This window comes from Camelus bactrianus, chromosome 15 (assembly GCF_048773025.1).
Source record: "Camelus bactrianus isolate YW-2024 breed Bactrian camel chromosome 15, ASM4877302v1, whole genome shotgun sequence".
Lineage (NCBI taxonomy): Eukaryota > Metazoa > Chordata > Mammalia > Artiodactyla > Camelidae > Camelus > Camelus bactrianus.
The window spans coordinates 61,114,496-61,137,005 of record NC_133553.1 but is presented as its reverse complement, the minus strand read 5'-3'; the positions used below and the strand labels follow the sequence as shown (position 1 = coordinate 61,137,005).

The window sequence follows — 22,510 nt, the reverse complement described above, 5'->3', positions numbered from 1 at the left end:
TTCCTATGGATGCCTGAGGGCCACATTTGCTGCCCGAACTCAATAATGCTTCCTCTTTAATGCTGAGAAGTGTCCCAGTTTGGTAGATGAGTTATGCGGTCACCCTAGCGAAGTGATATTTGGACATTATTCTCCAAAAGGCAAGGGCTCGTTGACCATGTGCGTGGTTGGTCAGGCAAATCCTGTGTTTGTGTGAGAAGCACTGTAAGTGAAGCCTTCTGTTAAGGCAGCACCGGGTACAAAATGTAAAAGAGAAACAATTCTTACCTAGCTAATCAAACCCCAATGCATGAAGCCCTGAGGGAATGTATGCCTGATGTTTCTGAGACAAGATTTTCTCAACTCACCTTCCCCTTCACTTTATGACATGAACACAGAGCCAGGGCATTCTGATACCAGGGATGGCTGAAGAGCCATTTATTATCTATTATCTGTAGACCACGAACAACACTCAACTCTAAAAGTACATGGGAAGAACTGGGAACATCGCAGATTTGTGGAAGAATGAATTCCACTGTTTGAATACCCAAAGCCATAATTGTTGCACCCACGCTCTGACCAAATTGGTGAAAGAAATGCCGTTTGGTGCCATGTGCAATGCCCCAGCCACCACCCCCAGAACTCCCACTGATGCAGGTACATAAAGGTCTTGTAACAGCTCTTCTCTTCATCCTGCTGGGTTGATGTCTGAAGATGACTGACATCAGCTGAGTGTCTTATTTCAAAATATGCTTTGAGTTGATACATCATAAATTTTTATCATTGGACACAGTTCTCCATTTCATTGGCCATTGCTCCTGTTACTAACTAAATAACAGTTTAGTATTACTAGCATTGAAAGAATCTAACTTTGATCTCAGAATAAAATATGAATTTTTTTTTAGAAGACTAACTCTGAAAAAAAGTTCAGGGAAGGGAGGGCTGACTGTCCCATGGCAAGAAATTAAAATTGGATACAATGATGCTTAAAAAAAAAGGTTTTATAACTTTAGATTAAACAGACATGAGGTATTCAATTAAAATGATTTCTGAGGTTTTAAAACCATCATGTTCAGTGATTAATACAGTAAATGTAATTTGATTGAAATATTAAGCAGAAGGGAGATAAATAACAGAGTTTTAAAAATATATATTCTCATTAGTAATGCAGGCCTGAAGTACAAAGTCCAATAAAAATATGGCTTGCTTCTGGAGATGAATAATATTATTTACGGAACTCTTTTGAACAAGTCAGGATGTTCTCATTTGCATATGTAGCCTGATTGGTGAATTATGACCCAGGATTCCAAATCATTGTTCTCTAAACCTGAGCCCAGTAATAGACCTTGTAGGCCAACCTCCTTTCTTTTGCCTGTTTCTCTCACTTTCTTCACTGTGTAGTCTGGACTTGGGTGGGACATCCAGATGGAGTAAAGATTACTGCTCCATCATGTGAAAACAACTGGGTGAAAAGCAAAAGAATCTGTCAAGTATTTGGTGCCATGGAGGGTTAAAAATTATTTTTAAAGTCTTGTGTGATTGGATTTAATCCATCGATCCATTTGAGGTTTTATATTACTATTACTTTTTGACTATTAAGTGAAGACCACAACTAATGTGGGGAAACACTAGGAAGAGAAAAAGCAATGGTCCAGCTCTAGAGGGGAGCCAAAGGTAGGAGCAGTCGTCAATGTTTAGCTGTAAACTGCCTATGAATAGGCCACAAAATCTCCAAATAACATGCAGTACACGTACAGCTTTACATATCCTCCTCTGGCACTGCTAAGCAGCTGTCTGGCTCTGAGCAAGCCCATATGGTCTCTTTGGCCTTTGGTGGGGCCTGACCCACAAAATAAGGGCATTCATGTACTTTTCACTCAAGCAGCATTCTCTGAGCACTCACTCTGGGTCAGGCACTGGGAGAGGCTCTAGGAATCCAATGCTGAGTGAAAAACAGGGATAGCCTTGTCCTCCTGGAGTGATCCCTCTCAAGGGAGACATCGTGATTATTTCATCAAACAACTGCAAAAATTGCAACTGATACATGCACCACTACACAAAAGAACATGTGCTGTGAGGGTCCACAGTAGGGGAGGGGCCTAGTGGGGGAGGCCAGGAAGAGGTAGGAAATAGCATGTGCAAAGGCCCAGTGGTGGGAGGAGGCAAAATAAATATGAAGGACTGAAAACAGGCCAGTGTGGCTACAGCCTAGAGAGCAAAGCTGAGTAGCATGGAGAGAACGCTGGGAAGGTCAAGTAGGGGTCAGACCATGCACAGCTTTGAGGACCATGTTACACAGTTTTGGCTTTACCTAAGAGTCAATGGAAGGTCACCGAGGGGGTTTTAAAATAAAGGATAATATAATCAGAATCGAAACGTTCACTGTGCCACACAAACTCCCCCTCCAAAATGATGAATCTATTACCCCGACTGCTGAGAGTCCTGCCAAACAGCCCTCAGCTGTCAAATCCCTTTGGTAATTGCCTGAACTGCAGAGCCGTGGTACCCAAGGTTATGCTCCTCACATCCTGATCAGTGCAGGGGTACAAAGACCTATGAAGACCAGGCCTGCTCCTCTCAGCTTGGGACAGCACTGAAGGTTCCCCACCATGCTGGCTGAGGCTTCAGCTGACTCTTCATTCCAGCTCAATTTCTCCCTCTGTCCAAGCTTCCTTCCTTTCCTTTCCATAAGAATCACTGCCTAATCAACTTCTTGAATTCTAGTCTCCATCTCAAGCCAGCTTTTTAGGAAACCCAACCTGGGACAGCCTAGAAGTAACAAGAGGATGATCTGGAGAGGGGCTGGTGGTGACAGTGGTAGCCCAAGTCGATAATTGAAGACAGTGGTAGCTGGGCGTATGGTGATGAAGAGAGACGTAGGGAGAGTGGGCAGATTTAGGAGACATTTAGGAAGTAAAAACTAATAGGATTTGGTGACTGAGTGGAGGTGGGGAAGAGTGATGACAGAGAGTGAGAAATCAAGGGTGACGCCCTGCTCCCTAGAGTGCACAGCTGGGAATACGGAAAAGAATCTGGGGAGAGGAAGAGAGGAAAAATTTCCTCTTGGCACTTGTGGAGCTGAGACATTCCAGTGGAGTTTGGAAGGAGGGCATTGACGAAAGACCCTAGGTCACTGGAATATGTGTCTAGACCATAAAGCCAGCCATGAACATGGATGGAGGGAATGACTTAGGGAAAGAGAATATACTGCAAAGAGAAAAGAGCCTAGCTCTAGACCTGGGGGATTAATCTCAATGTTCTTCCCAGTTCCAGTATTCTATTTTCCCACACCTTTCTGAGCTCTCGAAGTGGATTTCGTAACTTTTTAGGAGTAATGACCTCCTTGAGAACTGTCCACAATTTCCGAGGGCCCCCCACCTCTAGGCTCATCCCTAGACCCCTCAGTGATCCAGCCTCCAGGACATAAGTTCACACTCTACAGGAAGACTCTGCTTTTATAACCCTAGCACTTCTGCAGCATCTCGTGCGAACTGTGCTTTTATGTTTAAGCCTCCAGCTGATAGCCATCTTCATGGTCCAACAAGGACTCGTAAGGAACGCCGAGTACCTGAAATACCTGCGCTTCCATGCCACTAGGCAGAGGTGGTGCCTCTCTTCATCACCAGTCATGTTCAGGGCTGCCCTGGCTCAGAGGAAGAGTCGTTCATCCCACTGAACAGGGTTTGGCAAATCTTTTGTGCAGAGGGCCAGACAGTAATTACTGTAGGCTTGCGGGACACATAGGCTCTCTGTCGTGTATACCACTTCTTTCTTTAAAATACCCCTCTCAAGTGTAAAAACCACTCAGCTAACAGGGCACAAATAGACAGACTGTGGGCCACCACTGTAGTTTGCTGACTCCTGCCACAGAAGACCATCAACTCTGCAGTCAGACCAATTAAAACTGCATTTCTCCTCCCCTGGGCATCCTAGCGTCTGAACTTGGAGACAGTCTTCAACCTTTTGAGGACTCTGTTTTCTCATCTGTTTTATACACACACACACACACACACACACACACACACACACACACACACACACATATCTACCTCTTTGGGTTGTTGTAAAGCCTAGAAATAAAGTATATTCAATACCCATCCATGTACCTGACACACAGAAGTTGCCTCGTTAACCAGTATAGTGGGAAAGATGATCTTGTTTCTAAAAAAATTTTTTTGCATTAGAATATGTTGATAGTAACAGATTTTCCCCCCAGGTTACACCTGGAGACATGTTTTTCTGGAACACGTTAGTTGTCTGTTTGTCCTATTAGTCAGCGGCACGAGAATCCAGCTGTGTTCAGACCGTATGCACTGCTGAGCTGAGAGTGGCAGGGAGACCTGGGAAAATGGTGCCCGTGCTGTCGTTCCTGGTTTCCGTGCCTTCACCTGATGACTTCAGGCATTTCTAACTTAGTTTGCCCACCATGTGGCTGCTCTTGCCAAAAAGAATCACGCATCCCATAATATTAGCCCCACACTGGCTCTAGTATTTGTTATGCAAAAATTCCACCCATCAAGACAGAATGCTCCTCTCCAGTCTACACTGCATGAAGTTGGTTATTTTCACAGATCCTGGCACAGTGAAGGGGACTGTCTCACGTCACATCACATGGACTCTTCCCAGCTTCCACTGAAGGCACAGGAGTCCAAAATCTCCTCCCTCCTTTCTGTCCTGAGGGGAGTGGTCTCCACAAGCTCCACAAGCCTCAAAGGCTTGTTTCACCCTTCGGGGAGGCTTCAATTCCCTTCCTCCTTTCCCCATCAATAAACTCTACTACATGTCCTTTCACATCACTGGGCGACAAATATTACTCCGATATGAGCCACTCTGCCGGCTCCTTTAGACCTAGATAATATTAGGTAACACCCACAACTGCACACTCTCTGGAAGAGTCAAGTCCTCCCAAAGATTTCTGTGAACTCCTACGAGCAGGGAAAGCAGACTTTTATCCTCAGGGTCACTTTAATCTGTGCGTTCTTGCTTCTGCACACACCTCATCAATGAAATTGTGGAACTCTTTTTTTTCTTTATATACAGACAGACAAATACGCTCACAGCAGGCATTTGTGTGTCTAATGGATGTAAATGAAGGTCTGGAGAAAAAGAGTTTGCATTGCATCAGTGAGCACAATTTTAAATGAAATATTAGACACCCTTGTTCTCAAAATCTGCTTTGTCCCATTCCCCTAGAGAAATCCCACTAGCTCTTTATCTCACAAAGAATTCAGGTTGTTGCCACCTCATCTTCCCTCCACCACACTTCTCCGCCCATCTATTCTTTCCTCTAAAGAATAAAACACAAGTTTCTTTCAGTCTCTCATGCAGCACGCTTCAAGAACCTTTTTTTTAAAAACTTGGGCTCCCTTTGAAACTGTCATCTCAGAGTCTCATCTTCTACCCCCAAGAGCTTAATAAATTATTTTTCTCAAACAATGAGAGTTTCCTCTCTAAGAAGAAAAATTATACCAGTAGCTAAAACAATAAAAAAAAATTCACTTTCTTGCATGTAGGTTGTCTGGTAGGATTACCACTTATAATTTTCATTTTCAGCCATTAATATTTTAGCTTAAATCAGTTAATGAGATGAATTGAAAGGAGTAAGAAATAAGAAAACAGAATTAAGAAAATGTACATTTTCTTGGGGGGAAGAGGGCCAGGGAGAAAGCACAGGAGAAAGTTTTTGGAGGAGCGAGGGTATGGATCAAACAAAAGTCAACAAGAATATACTGCAGGGGGCTGGAGGGGAAAAGAAAAGCAAAACTATATAGAAGAAGATGGGAGAGCACAGAAAAGGATATTTATCTATTTTGCCCAGAGCAGAACATCATCTAGATGTTGCATAAGTATAGTTAAATCCTTTGGTAGAACACACGCTCACGAGACAAGGGAGATCCTCCTCTGATGTGGAAATTACTACTGAGAAAATCCATGACACCCCCCCCCCCCCGCCCCGTACAAATCTGCTGATGTCATAGCTGCTCGGAGAATCGGCTTTGGCTCTGCCCTGCATGGGCGTGGGGACCCAGACAATGAAGCTTGGAGTGTAACTGATTACTGAGGCTATAAATTGCACAACTCCAATGACGCACAATTGGGGTGCAGGGGGCTGGAGGACAGGGAGGAGGTCATTTTTTTTGTTGTTATTTTCTGGAGCCTGCTTTGGAATTTTCCCACGTTTCTCTCCATGTAACAATAGACATTAGCATTTTCATATGTCTTGAAAGTTAAAGCAAGATGTGGGAAACTCAATTGTTGAAGAGCAGAGTTCTCCAACTGCACTCTTCAGAGATTTCCCGTACTTTTGGAAAATGTGTACCAATGAAGGCTTTGGTTATTGGTGCTGCTTCATTTCTAGGGATGGCCTGATTTCCAGTCCACTTCTCCCCCTTCAGTGTATCTGCTTGGCTGGGGAGGTTCCCACTGATTTCAAGGGGTACAGAGAGTAGAGCCACCATGCAGAAGGCTGGACTCAGATTGCTGAAGACATTTTTTATCATCTTTTCTAGGTCTGTGTCATCACTGCAGGAAGTGAGTTGTTTCTGGGAAACTGATATATTAAGAATTGTTCAAAAAAGCTAGGAGCTGGATCTGGAACTTTGACTGGAAGGGGTGTTTCAGAGCTAAACATGGTAGCCAGTCAGCTCTCATCTATTTTCTGAGACAGTACTGCCTTCAGTTACCATGTGTCCTATTGGAGCTTTGCAATTCCCTCCCCAACACCAAACCATACACACTAGTTAGCGTCTTGACTCAGGACAAAAATCAAATTCACATTTACCATAACCTTGTGTAAAAACTCCTATCTTCTCTATTATTATAAAGCAAGGTTTGGGAAAACCCTTAAGTTCCCAAGCATTAAATGCCTTTTTTTTGGACTCTGAAGATTTCTGCAGACAGCGATGCCTTACATGTGGCCCAAGAGACCATGCTCCACTCAGGTCTCGCTCTCATGGATCTCACAAACCCAGGGACAGTAGGTGGGAAGTAGGAAGACGCATGTAGGCGCAGCCAGACCCTTGCCTGTGAGGCCATGGCAGTGACTGAAAACTGAAAGTTCCCTTATCATCATGAAGCTTTTCTCAGACATTCAGCAGAGAATCTGGCGGTGAGAGTAGGGAATGAACTGAAGAGACAGGGAACATGATGCTCAGCCAAGATTCCCAGCTGGGGTCCTGCAGAGCTCATGGGCCTGATGCATTCAAACTGACCATTGACTAAGATGTCAGAAGGGCTTCAACTTTATGGAGCAATTGGCATGATGCTAGATGGAAATCAATGCCCGCGATCTAAATTTTGTATTTTGTGTGTTGTCAGTTGAAGTTAGATGTCTGTTTCTCTTTCTTGGACTGATTTTCTTTCCACAATCAGCATGATGAAAAAGAAAATAATGCTTATAAATGAAGTCAGCATATAGTACTGGCTGAGCTGGAGGAAGCTGGCAGCTGCAGAAATTCTGTTTTCAGTTTACACTATGTGGCATTAATTGCACTGCTATGTAACTCAGTATAACTACACAGTCTTGGGTCAGGATTCTGCTCTTATTTCAGGGGTGCTGGGGTCTAAGTGTGTGGCTATCAGGTGGGGAGGCCAGGCCCTCTGGGTCATCTCTCAGCAAGGACTGTATCTTTTAGCCCTAGGACCTCACTGTAGGCCAGAGGTTTTCAATTGCCTTCCCAGGGCCAAGAAGTGAACCAAGCCTGGAGCAGCCCAGAGGCACCTGGTCCCGCAGGTGAGCCAAAAGCCATTTCCTCTCTAACCCTAAAGAGTGAGGTGTGTGGATTGTGTCTAAGCCAGAAAACCTTCCCCTGTAGGCCTTAGGACTAGCGTTGAAAATGAGGTCACTACCAAGTTCAGATTTTCCGATTTTCCTGTTAAACTTAGTAGCATGGTGGACCAGGGCAACATCTAACAAGAATGGCCAGTTAATGGTCACACTCGTGAATGAGGTGACACAGATGCTAGTAACTCCTGGCCAGGTAATGGGAATTTCTTAGCACATCCCTACTAACCCAGATGTCTTGACCACAGAGAGAGAGAACAACAATTTGTCTCCTCACTACCATGAACCAGCTATGGGGCCTCGGACAAGGTAAACTGTTAACTCTCTGACCCTCCTATGGGCTCTTTGTAAAGTGGAGACAGCTTTGCTGCTGAAAAGTAAGAGCCTAACTTGGTAGAATTCTAAGTTCTTCTCAGCTAAAAGCCTGGGGTCCAGGTATATTTTTGGTATGTTTCTGAGGTATGTTCCTTGATTTTATTTCAGTATCCTCAGTACTTGGTACATGGCAGGAACTCATTCATGTTGGATTGAATAAATAATTAAATAAGTATAATTATAATGTTCAAGAAAACCATATTCTTGCAAATAACCCACAGGGCAGCTACCCAATTAACATTTCTTTTTTGATTTTTTTTTTAGCAAAGAATGAGATTCAGCCAGACAGTTCTGCATACCGAGGGGCCCATCCAAGGGCAGGGTTTTCAGAGGCAATGAGGAAAAAGAGAACAGATGGGGCCATTCTTACCTTTCAGAGAGCTTGGGAGCCTGAGAACACAGGCGAGTATGCAATCCCTCCCAGAAAAGCCAGGCGGTCTTGTTTGTTCAGGTGAGGGAAGACTTGAGGCTATCTGAAATGATCATTTTGTAGGTATGAACTTGGCTCCTCCCTCTTCAAACTTCTTAAATCAATGGTCCTGTAACATCAGAGGAAAGATGCATTCATTCATTCATTCATTCATTCCCAGACCATGGGGGGGATTCTGTGTGATTTGGGTACAAGCCAGGCAAGGATGGATGGAGGCTCCTCCCTGGTGTTCAGAGGCAGTGGAGGTCCTTGGAGCTATGGTCTGATCTGTGGAAGAAAGAGGGGCTCTGGTCCCAGGCAGCACCCAGGAGGCTTGACCATCACCCGAGGAGCCATGCAGGGTCCAGAGAAGTCTCAGGCAGTAGGACACTATCTGAAATGAGCTCCAGCAGATGGAGGCAAGACATCAAGGTGTATTTCAACCTATTAGGGACAGCTCAGTTATTTTGAGGATTCCTTGGGGACCCATTTTATCAGCTTCCTGCCACGACTACATTTGGGGTTATGTGCTTCCTATGCTAATAATCAGACATGCCAAGTCAAGATTGCTTTACAGAAGGTTTGCTGTGTACAGATTACTCTGACACCAAGGTGCCAAGCCAAGGAGGTGAGTGGGACTGAAGTCCAGCCTCGTCTCCACTCACTCAGCTGTGGGCCCCTCTACTGGGTATGCTGTTCCCCAGCAGGATGCTTTGGCTAAGCCACAGTATTTAATCCTTGGAGCTGCATCTGACTGATTTGTCAAGCCAGGGGGTTATAGGCCAGTTAATCTCTATTTCCTCCTCCTCAAATCCATTCATTGTTCTTCTCTGTCCTGCTCTGTTTCCCAGATGGTGGCCTCTACACAATGCACCTGAGACCTTCTTATTTTGTGGCTTCCAGTAGGGTTTGGCCAACTGGAATCACCAGTAGGAGGTGAGGAAGGTGAGAGGAAAGGTGAGGCCAGGTTGCTCATTTTCTCCATCACCAGCCTCCCCAGCAACGTGCTCCCTCCCTGCCAGCCGTGGTTCTGACCTTGGCTGTGGTCCTGCTGGGCAGCCCCTCCCCCACAGCCCTAGGTCTCCCTGGACTCTGGTAATGCTGTTCCCTCCCCTGCTCTCTCAGACCAGGGGGTAATAATGGCTTCCACTGCTCCTGGTCCCGGGGTGCCTTGTCAACTCTTGCAGGTTCCACTTCCCTGGCCACAGAACTGTAAATGGTCCTTTTATTCAACTCTGTTTGATTAAACCCTTTTGCCTCTGTCATCTCTTTCTGGGCTGGGACACTGACCGATACAGAGGACCTTTTTCTAATCTGCACAGATGGACCACATAGGCTAGCAGAGACCATGGGTGCAAATAGCACTTTGCAATTCAAAACAAGTATTTGCTATGTCACCTCTGTAAAAGGTAGTAATTATAATAATACTTATTTGAAAGGGTTATTGGGAAGATTTAAAAAGACCCATAGAACGGTTTGCATAGTGCCTGGAACGAAATAAGTGTTCAATAAATGGTAGTTATTATTCTTAGCTTGTGACCCCTGGAAACCCCATGCAGCCCTCAGTGTTCACTCAGCTCTCCCTTCATGCATGAAGCATCTGCTGAGCACTGGAGTTCCCACAATGACTGTCTCTCTCTGAATTCCCATCCCATTGATTGTTTATATAATTAATTGGCTTCATATCTTTTCACCTACTATTTTTTATTATCTACTATGTGAAAAGTGCATAATTCAAGATATGTTTCCTTCTCTCAATGAGAGCATGAGCATAGAGAAAAAAATTCATTGAATATACATGGTGTCAAACACTGCTAGGCACTTTCCACGTCCTTTAAATTTCTTAACAACTCTATGAAGTAAATATTGTTATTCCAATAAAATGTCCCTTGGCCAACAAGTGGTAGGGAAGGGTTCAAACGTGTGTCTTTTTACTGCAAAGCATCACTAAGTCTTCAGTCTATTAGGAGAGGTGACACGTAACCAAATAACTATGATTCGAGATAGTTCCATGCACCCTATCATTAGGAAAATTGTGTGTTAGAGATGGACAGTGAAGATGGGCGTTAACTCCCTGCCAAGGGTTGATCCAAACCATTCAAAGGTGCCTCCCCTGGGCTATGGGAAGAAGCAGCACCAATCCTTGTTTGGGGGAAACCAGGTTCTGATAACTGAAGCAGACCTGTGGAAAGATACCTTTTAACATAATCTGGAAAACAGTGAAACTATGAGCATTAGGTCTGGAGGAAGCTTCCTGGAAGAAAGAGGATTTGAGCTCTGTCTTAAAAGGTGATTCAAGTTAGCTGGTTGAAGAAATAATGGCAGCGCTTTCAGGTAAAGGGAACAGCACGACCAAAAGCTCTACCTGTACAGTTACACTGGCTCAGTCACTTGTGCACACGCATCTGACATGTTACTGTCAGTGACCTGAGGATGAGAGCTACGCCTCCTTTCCAGCCTTGCCCCTGCCCCCCACTCAACTCAAGGCTGGGGACGTAGGAGGAGTTCAACAAAGTCTTTTGTTTGACTGGATGAATGTCTTTCTCTCTTCTGGGAGACCCCTGATTTCAAGGCCAATGCCGTGTTGCTTCCAGACAGCAAAGTCGAAGCGTACAGCTAAAGACAGGTGATACTTTTTAAGTGGCAGTGCTCACTGGTGGTGTGACTGGAAATGGAGTCAGGTTGGCTGGTGCTGTATCGATGTTAGCACGCTATTTCTCAAGATCCAGCAGCCCTGGTGTCTAAAGTAACCCCCACAGTTCACTTCAACACATTTGGGAGACAATTTCAACAGAACATATGACACAGGACATGAAAGCACTCTCCTAGTTTCAACAGGAGCAAACCAGAAACACGTGGCAAAACATCATGTTCAGATGACTTATTTATAAATCTTTCCTCCCAAGAATATATCCAGTCGTCATAGCCTTTGTTCACTCGGAGTATTAAATAAACCTGTCGTCGGAAATTATCTTTAAACTGTACTCGAGACTTTCTTTGACTTTGGGGGCAATTTCATTTTATAATTGTGCACTACTCTTGTTTCTGATGCTTTAACAGATGAAGACCGTCCATAGGAGATAATTCAGCAAGTTAGTTGTCCCATCGCCAAGCAAAACCAAAGTCTGTATCAGCTGTGAGAAGATAATTCAGTTTGCCTGAAAATATCATTTTCAGAATGGCTTGTATCGTATGTCAGAATTATTTTAAAATCTGAACTAGGACACTGTGGGGACCCTCCTAAGGGATGTGCAGCTGATCTGCAGCTCTGTGAACTGAAGCTGTTTTCCAATATTGTTTATTTTTTAACTCAAGGACTAACTGCCTCATTCAAGTGGCAATAGGTGGTTAATCCTCTATAAAAGTCCTTGGATGTATTCCTTGTAAATGCTAATTATTAGAAGAAAATGTTACAGGGTTTCTTAGGAAATCAATACTTTATTATGCAATAATTACATCTGCAAGTTTAATGTTCTCCATAAGTCCCAGCAAAATGAAAGAGGTCACTGGGTGAGGTGGCACAAACGGTCCTTGCCTGACCAGGAAAATCTTCGAGAATTTGAGGCCTGGTAAAGTGCCGAGATGTAATTAAAATATTTTCACAAGTACAACATTTATTATGGAAACCAAATTGCAAGAACATCTGTCTGGATGACACTTTGGCCCAAAGTTGGATCTAAACCTGGTAACAGTTATAATTGAAACTGTGGCTTCATTTTTCACCCTAGATCTTTGATTTTTCTCTTGTGCCTCACAGAGCAATTTATTTCTCAAAGCTGCAGCAGTTAACTTTTGTTTTCCTAAACCTTCCTGGGCAAAAATCCCAGCTCTTCCAGTTTTCTACCAAGAAGTTATGGAAGGTGGGAAGGAAGGGAAGCAGCCCTCAAGGAGAGAGAAGGGAGCTCAAAATCAGTCTTCCAAGAATTTCTGGGTCACTGTCTAATTGATACGCCTATTGGCAAGCCTCAGATTTAAGCCTCTTCTGACTTCACAGGCAGCTCTTATTCAGTGTGAAGCCATGTGTGAAGACTCGAGGCATTGAACATGGAACCCCCCCCGCCCCCAAAAATCAGCCAGCTCCACTTAAAGCACTCAGGCTAGGGAACTGTACCATAGCGAAAAACCCCAAACAGTTGTTTTTCCATTATGATCTTCGGCCTAGCATTTATTATCATTTTTATTGCACACTTTTAAAGGCAATGGTCCATTTTACTTAGATCATTAATTTGCAAAAATCATGAGATATGAGCAGATATGGTGTTTTTTATGGGCCATGCTACACCCCTATAGGACCCCAAAGGAAATGAGGTGCGGGTCTCAGCACACTAAAGGCAGGAACCCTGGGACCACACGCTTCATATTCTTCCAGAAACAGAGAAGATGAAAGTACTTTCACAGGAATGATACAGCTAGAGGAATGGAGAGAAGCGTGAATAATCCACAGCCTGAATAAATGAATGGAAAAATAAGCAACAGAGGGAAACTCTGACCAGCAGTGGGGTGTAGCTGAAAGACCCCTGGCCGTGGAGTCTGGAGATCTTGGGTCGACTGGCTCTGTCACTTACCAGCTGTGTAACTGCTGTCAGTGAACTGCTCATAATGCACCTCCCCTTTGCATCTGTAAAATGGTAATAGTAATTCCTATTTCATAAGCTTGGCAGGCAACAGAACCCCCCAAGAAGCCAGGTCACAGGCTGCAGAACCAGACTGCCATGGTTTAAATCTGAACTTCTCTCACTTGCTTGCTCTGTGACCTTAGGCATCTTATCCCCTCTACATTTGTGTTTCCCTATCTGTAGAATGGGGATAATGTACTAAACTTCTAGAGGTGAGGGTGAGCATTAGATAAATTAATACAAGTAAAGTGCCTAGAAGAGTATCTGGTGCATAATAAGCAAGATATGTTACCATAATATTACTATCTTTGTATATACAATAGTGTTACATAGAGATACACTTTACATTATGTTAGTTATCATCATTATTATTGTTATTACTATAGTTAGGATTATATAAGTTGTGATTCTCAGTTGCAGTCAAGAGAGTCAAGTCTAGCTGATTTAAGTAGAAAAGGATACTAGACGATATTAAGAAGACCCTAGACAGCAGCATGTAAATCAGTGAAGCTAGAACACTCCCTTACACCATACACAAAAATCAACTCAAAATGGATCAAAGACTTAAACATAAGACAAGATACAATAAACCTCCTAGAGGAAAACATAAGCAAAACATTATCTGACATACATCTCAAAACTTTTCTCCTAGAAGAAATAAAAGCAAGAATAAACAAATGGGACCTAATGAAACGTACAAGCTTCTGCACAGCAAAGGAAACCATAAGTAAAACAAAATGACAACCTATGGAATGGGAGAAAATTTTTGCAAATGAAACCGACAAAGGCTTTATCTCCAGAATATATAAGCAGCTCATATGACTCAATAAGAAGAAAATAAACAACCCAATCCAAAAATGGGCAGAAGACCTAAACAAGCAATTCTCCAAGGAAGACATACAAATGATCAATAGGCACATGAAAAAATGCTCAATATCACTAATTATCAGAGAAATGTAAATCAAAACTACAATGAGGTATCACCTCACACCAGTCAGAATGGCCATCATTCAAAAGTCCACAAATGACAAATGCTGGAGAGGCTGCGGAGAAAAGGGAAGCCTCCTTCACTGCTGGTGGGAATGTAGTTTGGTGCAGCCACTGTGGAAAACAGTATGGAGATTCCTCAAAAGACTAGGAATAGACTTACCATATGACACAGGAATCCCTATCCTGGGCTTATATCCAGAAGGAACCCTACTTCAGGATGACACCTGCACCCAATGTTCATAGTAGCATTATTTAAAATAGCCAAAACATGGAAACAGCCTAAATGTCCATCAACAGATGACTGGATAAAGAAGATGTAGTATATTTATACAATGGAATACTACTCAGCCATAAAAACCGACAACGTAACGCCATTTGTAGCAACATGGATGCTCCTGGAGAATGTCATTCTAAGTGAAGTAAGCCAGAAAGAGAAAGAAAAATACCATATGAGATAGCTCATATGTGGAATCTAAAAACAAAAACAAAAACAAAAACAAAGCATAAATACCGAACAGAAATAGACTCATAGACATAGAATACAGACTTGTGGTTGCCAAGGGGGTGGGGGGGTGGGAAGAGATAGACTGGGATTTCAAAACTGTAGAATAGATAAACAAGATTATACTGTATAGCACAGGGAAATATATACAAGATCTTATGGTAGCTCACAGAGAAAGGAATGTGACAATGAATATATATATATATGTTCGTGTATAATTGAAACATTGTGCTCTACACTGGAATTTGACACAACATTGTAAAATGATTATAAATCAATAAAAAATGTTAAAAAAAAAAAAAAAAGACCCTAGAATCTCTTGGATAATCAGGAGCCCAGGCTTGTTCTTTATATAGCCAGAACCAAACAGGAATAAGATCCAACTACATTAAAAAACTGTTGTAGTCAAACACCATTGCCCATCTCTAGGCATGGACTACCCTTGAGATTTGAACCCAAGAGCTTTGCCACTGCTATCTGAGAAGAAGTCTTCATGCCCAGAAGATCCAGTTTCTCTTTGCATAGCTGCTTCCTTTTCTCATTTCTCCAAGCCACAAACAGAATGTCTCTAATTGGTAGAATCAAGGCTATTTGCCTGTATCCTAGCTGCAAAGGAGTCTGGCAAATATAGCCCTTAGCTTTCCAGCCTGCACAGTAGAGATAAAACTATGAAAAACTGAGAAAAGCTAAAAGAAAGTTGAAGTGAGCCAACCTAAAATGTCTTCTATGAGGATTTTAAAGTAAAATATAGGTCTGAAAGCCACATTTGATCAAATAAGGTAGAAGTGGAAGATCTTTAATTTGTTTTTCAGAGATTAGTTAGGAGTTTCCAAAGATAACTAATAATTATACTGGTGACATTATTGTGTTTCCACTAAGCAAAGGCAAGTGGAACTAACCTAATGGTTGGTTCCCTACCTATGACTTGGGCAGGAGAGGAGGTTCCTCCTCTACCATCATTCTGTGCTCAGTGTAGACCAGTGAGCCAGTCCTACCTGCATCTTCACTCTTCAGAGGAGTAGATGCAGACTGGCATGATGAAAGGCCTGGGATGAGAGCTCCTAGAGAAGTGACTCTGGAAACTTTAAATGTACATTCAAAGTACAAGGATCTATGAAGTCCTGGCTGCTTGAGATTATGAGGATCCGGCAAGTCTGGGGACCATTACTGACCATTAACATAATTAACTATATTTTGAATCAAAACATGGCAGTTACCTACAAGGCCTGTTCTAGAAACTGTCTGAATATAGATGGATACAGAGTCAGGAAATCTGGCTTCTAGTTCTCTTCCACCACTGTGGCATATGTGGACTTCTGCACCTTATTTCAGCTCCTTGGGCCTCAATTTCCTCATTTAAACTCTGATCTCCTTTAAATTTTTGAAGTTCTACTTTCTAAAGTTTGATATAAATATTTACATATTTAAATATTTCTTATCAACAGGGATAATTATTCCTGTTAACTTTGATGATCCTAAGTTCTGTCCCAAAGACTACAGAAAGTGTTACACAATCATGCTCTTTTTAAATTTATGAAAATCATACCAATTGTTATCAATGCAAAAAAAAAAAATAGGTAAACTTGATCATATTCAGTGTCAGTGGATTTATTTTCAGTCAGCAAACTAATTTCAGTGAATTTTATTGCACTGCTCCAGACATAATTTCTGCTTGCTTTCCTGCAATTATGCTTGTGAGTACTGGCTACTTAAGTGTGGAAACTGCATCCTCCTTATTTCCTAGTTAGTGTTGAATAAGCTTGTATAAGATACCCAAACATGTATAATGAAACCTATTAAAGTAAGAAAACCTTTCAAAAGTTCTTGTTTCAGAGACTGCTGCACAACATTAAGGTTAACTTCATTAATGTGATTTAATCTTCAGAGCATATTTAGTCTTGCCAATAAAAAGTAAACCTAAGCCAACTTCTTCATTGTCTCAAATTCTTAAAAATGCATCCATACTAAAGCAATAAGAAAAGAAAATAGTTCAGATTAAATTATTGGCAAGGGCAAAAATATCATTATTTGAAAATTATATAATTTTTCTGCTTATAAAAACCAAGGGAATCTACTGAAAATTACTTCCAACAGAGTTCAGGTAATATAAACTGCTTATATAGCAGTAATTAAAATCAATAGATTTGCAAAATAAATAGATTTCCTAAACATCAGCAATAATCAGCTGGAAAACAAAACAGGAAAAATGAGTGCATCCAAATAAGCACAAAAATATAGACTACCTAAAAGTAAACTTAGTAAGAAATATGTGTACCATGTATAAAGGACACTGCAGAGCTTGACCAAAGGATATCGAAGACTTAGGTAGCTGGGAAGCAGCTGTGTTCTTGGGTAGAGAGTTTTAATATTGCAAAAATTAATTGATAAACTTACTGAAATTCAACTTAAAAAAATCCCATCAGTATTTTTCATAAGGAGAGAGGAATAGGAGGAAGTGACCAAAACGCATCTGAACAAAAACGCATGCAACAGATACAATATTTCTCTTTGTAACCCAGCACAGGGTTGGAGTCTAGACTGGATTGTCCCATCTTTGATATTTAGAGTTTGGGGGAATTTGTTGCCAATCACTTTTCTTTCTCTATGTCTTCTTTGTCCCACTTGCAAAAAGGAATCACTATCATCATCATCATCATCATCATTGTATTCTACAGCATTCAATGAGATAATGTATACTAAAGTGTTATTAAAGTATAGAGTGTATATTAAAGTATAGAGGAACAAATATTAGTTAACTTATTTTTTCCCCAGTACTAGATAAATGAAACAAGGAATAAGACCTTGAGGTCATATAATATACGGGCATTTAAGGATGCTCAAAAGAGGACTGACCAACATACAGTAAAGCAAATAAAGGGCTAGTTCAAGGAACAAACGAGTATTTAGGGACTGAGGAAGAGGTCTACCAATTGCATTAATAAGAGAAGTTTTATAAACCAGCTATCAATCAGTATGAAAGAAAGAGTAAAAATAATGCAATATTTTGAAACTACATAAAGTTATATTTTATTGAGCACTAACTATGTGCTAAACACAATAGAAGCATTATTTCACAAGGAATCTATGGAAATATTCACTATTCCCATTTTAGAGAAGGACTTACAAGTAAAAATGGACTAATTCTTATGCTAATTTTCTAGCTGGAAAACTGAATCACTGGGAGATTAACTCAGTTGCATGTCAGAATCTCCAGCAGATTAGCATGTGATCTATCCTGGAGAATGTTCCATGTGCACTTGAAAATAATGTGTATTCTCTTAAATGTCCATCAATAGATGACTGGATAAAGAACTGTGGTATATTTATACAATGGAATATTACTCAGCCATAAAAAATAATAAATAATGCCATTTGCAGCAACATGGATGGACCTGGAGAATGTCATTCTAAGTGAAGCAAGCCAGAAAGAGAAAGAAAAATGCCATATGATCTCACTTACATGTGGAATCTGAAAAAAAAAAAAAGACAAATTTATTTACAAAACAGAAACAGACTCACAGACATAGGAAACAAACTTATGGTTACCGGGGTGGGGGGAAAGAGGGTGGGAATGATAACTTGGGAGCTTGAGATTTGGAGATACTAACTACTATATATAAAATAGATAAACAACAAGTTTATACTGTATAGCATAGGGAACTATATTCTTTATCTTGCAGTAACTTATGGTTAAAAAGAATATGAAAATGAATATATGTATGTTCCTAAATGACTGAAATATTGTGCTGTACACCAGAAACTGACACAACATTGTAAACTGACTATACTTCAATAAAAATATATTAAAAACAAAATAAAAGAAAAGAATGTGTATTCTGCTGCTTTTGGATGGAATGCTCTCTCTATATGTATATCAATTAAGTTCATCTAATCTAATGTGTCATTTAAGGCAAGTGTTTCCTTATTGATTTTCTGTCTGGATGATCTGTCCATTGCTGTAGTGGGGTGTTAAAGTCCCCTACTATTATTGTGTTACTGTCAATTTCTCTTTTTATTTCCATCAATGTTCGCCTTATATATTTAGGTGCTCCTTTGTTCAGTGCATATATATTTACAATTGTTGTATCTTCTTCTTGGACTAATGCCTTCATCATTATGTAATGTCCTTCTTTGTCTCCAGTAACAGTCTTTAGTTTAAAGTCTATTATGTCAGTTGTAAGAATTGCTATCCTGGCTTTCTTTTAATTTCCATTCGCATGGAATTCCTTTTTCCATTCCCTCACTTTCAGTCTGTGTGTGTCTCTAGATCTGAAATGAGTCTCTTATAGGTAGCATATACATGGGTCCTGTTTCTGTATCCATTCAGCCAGTCTGTGTCTTTTGGCTGGAGAATTTAGTCCATTTACATTTAAGGTAACTATCAACATGCATATTCTTACTGCCATTTTGTTGATTGTTTTAGGTTTGTTTTTGTACATCTTTTTTATTCCTTTTTTCAAAGATATTTGCAAATGATATGATTATAAGGGGTTAATTTCCAACATATATATGAGCTCATACAACTCAACATCAAAAAAAAAAAACCAACCAACCCAATTGAAAAATAGGTAGAAGAACTAAATAAACATTTTTCTGAAGAGGAAATGCAGATGGCCAACAGGCACATTGAAAAGATGCTCAGTGTCACTAATCATCAGGGAAATGCAAACCAAAACCACAATCAGATATCACCTTATACCTGTCAGAATGGCTATTATCAAAAAGAGTGCAAATAACAAATGCTGATGAGGATGTGGAGAAAAGGAACCCTTACACACTGTTGGTGAGAATGTAGATTGGTGCAGCCACTGTGGAAAACAGTATGGAGGTTTCTCAAAAAACTAAAAATACAACTACCATATGACCTAGCATTTCCACTCCTGGGTATATATCTGAAAAAAACAAAAACACTAATTCAAAAAGATACATGCACCCCAATGTTTATAGCAGCATTATTTACAATTGTCAAGATACGGAAGCAACCTAAATGTCCATCAACAGATGAATGGATAAAGAAGATATGGTAAATATATATACAATGGAATACTACTCAGCCATAAAAAAGAACGAAATTATGCCATTTGTAGCAACAGGGATGGACTCGGAGGGCATCATGCTTAGTGAAATAAATCAAACAGAGAAAGACAAAATATTGAGTGATACCACTTACATGTGGAACCTAAAAAATACAGCACTAGTGAATAAAACAAAAAAAGAAGCAGACTCACAGATACAGAGAACAAACTAGTGGTTACCACTAGGAAGAGGGAAGTGGGGGAGGCAATGCAGGGGTAGAGGGGGGAAAAAAAGGTTATTATGCTATTATATGAAATCAGGTGTGTGAAACTTTTGAAAATTGTAAAGCACTATAGAATTTAAAGAATCTTTCATTCAATTAAAACAAAAGAATAAAGCAATTAAAAATTCTAAAAATAAAATAAATAAAAGAATCTCCAGTGGATCTTTGTAAAGCTACAGATTACTAGTCCCTCCTCCGAAACCAAATAAATCAAATTAAATAAACCAATAAAATCAAAATATCTAGGAATAGAGCCCTGGAGTCATCATTTTTCAAAACTTTGCCCAACTGATTCTCAGGCGGCTGTGCTGGGAGTCCCTAGATCAGAGGTTCTCAAAGTGTGGGCTCCCCACAGTAGCATTAATATTTGTCAGAAATAGAAATTCTCAGGATCCCCACCCCAAATCGACTGAATCCAAATCTGAGAGAACTCCAGAGACCCTAACATACTCTATGGTTTGAGAATCACTGGCCTAGATAAAAGAGGTGACACAGTGATGAGGACAATGGACGCGCAAGCCTGCCGATTTAAACCGAACCCCGTCTCTGCCACTTCCTGGCTGCGGGATCTTAAGCATCTACTTAATGTCCCCTGGCCTTGGTTTAAACTTGTGACAGTGAGATAACAGTAGTTTCCCCTTCTTAGGGTTATTCTGAGGAATAAGTGAGTTAGAATTCGTAATAGTGTCTTATACAGAGTAATAGCTTAAAGGAAAATTAAGGTTCTTGCCCAAGATCAAAGCTATAGATGGAATGAAAAAGAGTGGAGGAGAGGCTCAGGAAACAAAAATCCTTGGGGAGAAGCAGCACTGGGGGCTCCTACCTAGAACATGAGGCCAATGGCCCGGCTCATATATTCTAAGCGACTGGCAGGGGGAATCTAAAGAACAGTTTGAACAAGCAACCCACCAGCAGTCTGGAGCAGGCCCTCGTGGTGTGCTGAGAAGGGAGCACAGACCTGCATGAGCCTGCCTGCGTCCTAGCTGTGTGACCTTAGGCAAGTCACTCCACCACTCTGGGCTACAGTTTCCTCTCTCAAACGACAGAGCTAATAACAACGACCAGACTTTCTCCATGGAATTGTTGAGAATCAAGCAGAACCATGAAGCTGTTGTTATATATTTGAAGAGTCAAAGATCTGAGGCAAGTGTTCAGGATCATCATCATACTGTCCTCTCCCAGGTTAAGCTCTTCTGACATTGCACTGGCTCCTTCTGATCTCTTTCCACCAAAAGAGTTAAGCATGACAATAAGAAGAACAGTGACCGGGAATTCCAGCAATTCACACTAGAAAGTCTACCCCAGAGCTCCCGAACCCAGCCATCAGCCTGGGGCGGGCCACGCCAGGGTGTTTACCTGGTGCGGCTGTCTGGCCTAGGATACAGGTAAATATATGGAACATATAAGATACATTTCTAGCAGGGTGGGGATGGCTCAGTGGTAAAGCATGTGCTTAGCATGCATGAGGTCCTGGGTTTAATCCCCAGTACTTCCATTAAAAAATAACAATAAAATAAATTTTAAAAAGATACAATTCTTAGACTCTTTATAAACCAGGTAAGTTGTAATAACAGCCCCAAAGGGAAGACTCACTTGTAAATATCCATGTAGGGCCTTAAAAAATATCAACCCCAGTCCTTAGAGTGTGTAGTAGCTGAGATCCTCTTCCGACCCAGGGCTGGCTGTGTGACTTTTCTGGGACAGAGCAGGCAGAGCAAGGCCCAGGGAGACCAGTTGCTGCCATGAACATTTGCTCTCTTGGTAAAAGTAAAGACAGTCACTCTTGCTGTTGACGGCCTCTGAAGCCGTGACGCTGCCTCCAGCACACTGGCCTCTTCCTCTCTCAGGGAAACTGCAGATGCCTGAGGTCCTTCTTCCGAGTCTTCATCTGGCCCTTCGAGCTACTGCTGGGCACCCGGCGTTCCGCCTTACCTGCACTCAACCATGGTCTGATCTTTCTGCTTCGATGACTCCATGCTCCGGAGAGCTTGAGGACAATTGTCGCCAGAGACACAGCTGGCTTCTTCGCATGCTGACTCCAGGAGCCCAGGCGAGAGAAGCACCCCTAGTGCTGTGCTTCAATGCTACTTGAGGGCTCGCCCGCGTGGCGCACCGGCCTGTGACTGGAACGTCTCCCCTGCAGGGCCTGCGCCTGCGGTGGGTTTCTCCACCCAGCCTTGACAGTGCAAAGACCACTGCGTTGTGGGGAGAGCAGGTCCCACTACAGGTTGGCAAACACCTGTCTGTATCACAGCTCAGCTCGCACTGGGCTTCAATGGCCTCCTCTAGGGTCATTTCCTGGTTTCCTTCCTTGACCCGGGGACTACTCTAAAGTCCCTGTTTACAGAGAAAGCCAGAGCCCCTGTAAACAGGAACCATCTGTCTGCTTCTCTGATCTGAATGAAGTTTTAAATTTGCTGACTTGTAGATTTTCCAGGAATCCAGTCTGTTTAGACTCATCCACCTGATGGAAATCATTTTCAGTGCCTGAAACACTCATTAAATTTCTGTGCTCATGGAAACCCGTGAGGGGCTGATAGCAATGACAGGCCCTGCC

At 41.7% G+C, this 22,510-nt stretch overlaps 1 long non-coding RNA gene across 1 annotated transcript in view; it reads right to left on the bottom strand.

Annotated features, from left to right (window-relative positions):
* LOC141573336 (uncharacterized) overlaps window positions 1-22,510 on the bottom strand; it is a 388,243-nt gene that overhangs the window by 56,854 nt on the left and 308,879 nt on the right. Inside the window, exon 4 of the long non-coding RNA XR_012498994.1 lies at window positions 8,508-8,676. This is a non-coding gene — a long non-coding RNA (uncharacterized LOC141573336). The remainder of the gene's footprint in view (window positions 1-8,507; window positions 8,677-22,510) is intronic.